Raw genomic sequence first — 6318 nt, 5'->3', positions numbered from 1 at the left:
GAGAATTGAAACCCTCTATGTCATCATGTCAATTTTTTGTTCATTTTAGAAAAATATCAGCCACCTCTTCTAGCTGGCTGGGTGGTGCTGCCGTACCTGCATATGGCAGTATTAGTTCTGACTTTTTTGTTCTGTTTTGTTTCTGATCACCCCAAGTGCCTGGTGGTTTAATGTTCACTTTGTCAACTTGTGAGAAATTACTTGGGATCCCTGAGAACTCAATAGATTCTTAATTTTTTGTTTTTTATTTGGCTTTTTACTAATTTCTGCCAGCAAAACAGTAAGAAGGAAAGAATAGTTCATTTAGGAGGAGAAGCAGACCTATATAACAGCATTTTTTTTCTTTTTAAAAATAAAGACAAAGTTATGGTCTCATTGAGAGACAATGTTATTCTTCCAATGAAGCAAAGATAGCAATCACCTTCTTTTTAAATTTGCAATGAAGTTTGCTTCAGAGTATAAGAAAAGGGCTCCTGAGAAGCCCTTATTCTTAGTTCTCTGTTTTTAAAAAATCTAATCTTGGGAGAGATTGGTAGGAGCTGTGGGCGGAATATGTAGGGATCAAAAAGGGAAGGGGAAAAAAGACACAAAGGAGCTTGTTCTGATCCTTTGCAGGATTATTGCTGTGGCCTCCTGATCTACAGGACTTAGATAAGAAGACAGGTGAAAGAGGCAGTGTTAAGGGGGTGAAGTGGGCTGTGAGGTTGTGCTGACTGGGTTTTCATACCTAAGTTGACATTTACTTAGCTCTGTGACCTTTGGCCAGTTACATATTCTCTGTCAAGACTGAGAATCTTCATTTGTAAAGTGAGGATAACAATATGACTCAGAATATGAGCTGATTAAGTGTGGTAATCTATGTAAAACATGCAGCACAGGGTAGGGATCATAAAAGTCAACTCTATTCAGCACTTCAAGCTCAGCGCACACAATGTAGAATTTAATAACACAGGCAGTTCTCCAGCTAAATTGGAGCTCCTTGGAAGATAGGAATAGCATCTAATGCTTCTCTTTTTGTAGAGCTGGGCAAAGAAGCTTAATAAATATGGACTGATTCGAGGTCAGCTCCATACAATGTGTGGCCATGCAGCCCAAAAAAAGAGAAAAGGATGAGGATCTCTGGTGTGAGCTGGGGTATCCTTGAAAGTAACCCATGAGTGCTCCAACCTGAGAACGATTTGATTTTGGGTCCCAGGAGAACTTCCTTTGGCTGTATGGATATTTGTATTTACATATCTATTTAAAAACCTGCTTTAAAAAAAAATTCATACCACCAGTAGGTACAAATCACCTCCAGTTCTTATTAGAACACTGCAGCAGTAATTGAGACCCTGACAGTGTCCCCCAAGCACCATTAAATTCTGCAAGACTGTTAAAGAACCAAGTAAAGCTCCAGCCATCCCTGCGCTCTTGGCATTCGGTGTATTTGACTTACATTCTAATTCTTTAAAAGTTAGGCTTCAGTTTCGATAGGGTAACTTTTAAGTGGAGTGGGCAGTTAACCAAAGTAGTCAGTTTCCCACAATTCTGGACAAATAGGGCTTTATTGTCACTGGAGGTATTTCCATTTGGTTTTATTAGGATTATTATTTTTTAGTGCAGATAGGAGGGTTTAAGTAACATTTTTTTAAAAAACCAGGCAGTGCAAAAAGACAGAAGTGCAGTTTTTGTCTCAAAGTCTATATGGCTGTTTACAAGAGTGAGCATGAGAATGAGGTGGTGAGAGGCAGGCTCTGAGGGCTGCTGAATGGACCATCCCCTCCTGGCCCAGGTTTGGCAGGAGAATGGAGAAGAGGGACTTCTGAGCATAAAACTGAAGTTTCTGGTCAGAGAGACAGAGCAAGTGATAAATCAAGTGGAGCAGAAAGAACAGAGGTGGAAGCGTTCATCATAATATGTGCAGATCCGCTAGAGGGCATGGCAGCCTCAGGCCAGTGTGCGTTTGTAGTTATTTTATGAACGTGACTCATGCTCATTATTGTCAGTATTCGGTAGGTGGTCAGAATTTACAATGGTGACCGTGCCTGGTTGTGAGGGGCCGTGTGGGACCTGGATCTACATAAGCCAAAGACTATAGGTTTTCACATTTAATTCTAAGAACAAACCTTTGAGGAAAATGTTATCCCTATTTTACAGATGAGAAATCAAGGCACAGAGAGGTTAGGTGTCTTGACTGAGGACACGTTGTGGATAATAGCAAGGTCAGGGTCTCAACCCAGGTTTGTTTGCTTCTAGAACTAATGCTGTTTTCATCATTCTCACAAAAAGTCCTCCTTATCCAGGGCTTTTTCTGCCTCTTGTATATCTCCAGATGTTGGTTCGCTAGGCTGCTATAACAAAATACCATAATGTGGGTGGGCATAAACAGCAGAAATGTATTGTCTTACAGTTCTGGAGGCTACAAGTTGAAAACAAGGCCTCTGAAGGGTGGGTTCCTTGTGAGGGCTTAAAGGGAAGGCTCTGCTTCTCTGCAGTCAAATGCTCTACCACTGAGCATACTCCCTCTGCCAATGTTCATCTTCTCTGTGTGTCTGTTCATGTGGCCTTATCTCTGTGTTTCTGTGTTCAGATTTCCCCTTGTTACGAGAATACCAGTCACATTGGATTTGGGCCCATTCCCATGACTTTTTAAAAAACTTGGTTACCTCTGTAAAGTCCCTACTTCCAAATAAGGTCACATTCTGAAATACTGGATTGAGAACATTGACATATGAATTTTGAGGGGGCACAATTCAACTCATAATACCAAATAAATCCCCTATAGGTCACACACCCCGGCTGCTGTGCTTTAGACACTGTGTTTACATTGAAAAGATTTTTCCCATGGCCCCTTATTGTTTTTGTCCATATTGTTTAATCTGTGAACTAACAGCCTTGAATATAGTCACCTTCAAAGTGGGCCTGCTCACTGGAGTGAGCGTCAGGTCAATAAAGCATTCAGTGGGCTCTAATTTAATTAGCCAAGTTACTGTGGCAGCTGCCTTGTAACTGTGATTCACAGACGGGCAGAGAACAGAGATGGGACTGGCAGAGTTCACTGTTGATTCCAGGCATTGCTGATGCAGCTCCAGGCCCTAGGAACTTTGCTCCTGTTCTGGCAGGAAAACAGAGGGAGGCTGAAGGGGCATTTAGGATTTTCTGTCCTGGATGTGTCTTTTGAAATTTAAGTGGAAAATCGAGTAAAAGTCAAGGCCCTGCAGCTTCAATCCCATCTTTCCTCATCTTGCCATGTATCAACTCATTTCTCTCATAATTTAAGAGTCCTGAAAATTTCCTTCACTACAAACCATGGCCTGTACACTAGATTTGTCAGCTGCTTCCATCTCACCCATCCAAGCTGGCAGGGTTCCTTCAACCTCTCCCTGCCTCCTGCTTCTAAAACCCAGTCCTAAACTCACCTCTCAGTCCCAGGAGCATTGACTTTATCAATCTTTCACTGTTCTTCCGATAGGAGGGGAGAGAGCTCTAGGTGTGCATTCAGAAGAACTAGATTTCATTTTTGGCTGTCACCTACTGACCAGTGGCAACTTGGACAAACCATTTAGCCTCTCTGCCCTCAGTGTGGTCACTAATCAAATGGACATAGACATCCCTGGCTTGCCTATCTCTCAGGAAGGTCATGAAGAAAGAGTAAACCTCACTGGAGCTGTCCCTAACACAAGCTGATGAAAAACCAAAGAAAACTGATTTTGCTTGTATTGTATTTACCATAGGACTGTGATCATTTTGTTGTCTGTTCTGCATGTATGTGTCTGAGTCAGACTGAATTCCAGGAGCGCAGAGCATTTTTTACAAGGTCCAGCCTGCATGGTATGCAAACAGGCATAGAAGACTTAGGATGATTGATGAAAGCCAGTCTTGGAGAATAAAGAAAAGACCAGTGGGTGAAAAGGGGGGTATCAAAGAAGATTACACATGGAGTGACTTATTTTATGTGAATCGCAAAGGGTTTACACTTATGCCAGTCATTAGACATTGATTTAAAGTATTAGATAGCTATTATTTAACAAGAGCAGATGTTTAGGAATTTTTTTGTAATCAACCACATGATTAATATTTTTTTTGCTGCTCCTTTGGGTCTTAATTAAAGCAGATGAAAAATGTCTTGTGTGTTTGATATTGACACCACTGACTGTGGGGATTTGTTCTCATAGTCCATATTCAGCTGAGTATTTTATAAGCTTAAGTCTTTAAATATAAACATGAAAGGCTCCCAGAGTAAATGGTTTTTAAACAAAGTAAAAAACTGCTTTACAAAATGAGCAATTGTGGGGCGGGGCATTTTAATTTATAGTATTAAATTATAAACTTCATATTTTATCTCTGAGCTAGAAAAATAGTCTAGAAACAATGGATGGTTCTTTGTAGGCTTAGAAATAATTTCCTAGAATACAACTTGGGTCATTTTTTGTCTGAATATTGTGACAAGGAAAGCCTTGTGATCCCTTTCTCCTGGGAATGCACGCTCCCATGTGGGAGGAGAAAGCTGCTTTCCCATTTCTCCCACTCTTTGTTGCTGCCATGGTGGCTGGTGCAGAGACTGCAGTGCAGGGACAGAATGGGGCTTTTTTGTTGTTGTTTTTTAATTTGAGAACTATGATGTAGCATTTACATACCTAGGAAAGTGCTAGGAATAAACATACCTATACAAACAGAAGCCACTAATTCTGGATTTGGGGCATGAGAGGAGAGGTTTCGGGATGGGTTGGTGTTTGAGCTGTATCTTGAAGTACCAGTAATTTTCTAATTAGGGAAACATGAGGGAAGGACATTCTAGACTGAGAGCACAGCCTAAGCAAAGGCATGGAGGTGGGAGTGGGTGTTCGATTTGAGGAATTTTCTAGAGCTTTTTTGTAGTTTGGAACATTGAGTACAGGGAAGAAAGAATGCAATGAAACATGAGGCCAAGAAGGTAAGTTTGGGATTGGGTCATGAATGCACTGGATAATTAGCCTGAAGAATTTGAATTTGATCCTGCCAGCAATGGGGAAATCAGTGGAGGCTTATGTAAGGAGTAGAGTGGCCTGCTCTGACCTGTTTAAGAAGAAAACTTGGTAGCTACATGGGGGATGGGTGGGTGTTGGGGAGAGAAGGGAGGCAGGGAGATTGTTGGCAGTGGGGTAAGGGGTTGGGGATGGAACTTTCTTGAATGTGCAGAAAGGGAGAGGGGAGGAAATTTAAAACTGACTGGCATCTGCACATGTCGATTGATTCAACAAACCTTTATGGAACACTTGCCACATGGCAGGTACTGTGTGCAGTTGAGGTTACAAAGATGAAGAGGACAGGATGTCCGTTCTTGAGAACTTACCACTGACTGAGCCAAACACAGTTAACACTCACCACATCTCATGACATGGCGCATGCTTTTCCAGAGGGGACTATACAGTGCGTAGGTTGCCTCAGGCACTGGGGAAGGTAGAGGGACATTTAACCTGGGTCTTAAAGGACGGTGGTGAGCTGATTATGTCTTTAGGTTGCTTATTAAAAATGGTTGCCATTGCTCTGGGGACAAAGACTGATCTTTGCTTCAGGACTAAAGGCCCTGGTTATTCTGACCAGTTCATTGCCCCAGCCTCTGCTCCACCATCTCCTCTTTGCTGTCCTGCACTGCTTCTTCCAGTCCCTTGGAAGCACCACCCTCTCCTGACACAGAAAATTCGCCTTTGTATCTGTCTTCCATAGCACTTTATCAAAGTCATAAATTTGCATTTATATGGTCCTTTGTCTCATGAATGTCTCTGCTCACCAATGTGACTTCAGTGTTGCACAGTGCCTGGCACATAGTATGTTCTCAATAAATATATATTGACTGACTGCTGGAGTAAAATAACCGTTTATCTTTTCAAAGAACCAGCTTTTTGTTTCATTTATCTATCTTTTGTATTTTTTTATTTCAATTTTATTTAGTTCTGCACTGATCTTTGTTATTTATTTTCTTCTGCTGGGTTTGGGTTTGATTTGTTCTTGTTTCTCTAGTAACTTGAGGTGTGACCTTATATTGTCTATTTGTACTCTTACAGAATTTTTAATGTAGGCATTTAATGCTATGGACTTTCCTCTTAGCACTGTTTTTGCTGTATCCGAGAGGTTTTGATAGGTTGTGTCATGATTATTGTTCAGTTCAAAGAATTTTTAATTTCCATCTTGATTTAATTGGACAAAGATCAGTGCAGAATTAAATAAAATTGAAATTAAAAAATACAAAAGATAGATAAATGAAACAAAAAGCTGGTTCTTTGAAAAGATAAACAGAGCCGGGCGCGGTGGCTCACTCCTGTAATCCCAGCACTTTGGGAGGCCGAGGCGGGTGGATCA

The sequence above is a fragment of the Cebus imitator genome, unplaced genomic scaffold, assembly GCF_001604975.1.
Source record: "Cebus imitator isolate Cc_AM_T3 unplaced genomic scaffold, Cebus_imitator-1.0 Scaffold28, whole genome shotgun sequence".
Lineage (NCBI taxonomy): Eukaryota > Metazoa > Chordata > Mammalia > Primates > Cebidae > Cebus > Cebus imitator.
This window is presented reverse-complemented; position numbering follows the sequence as displayed.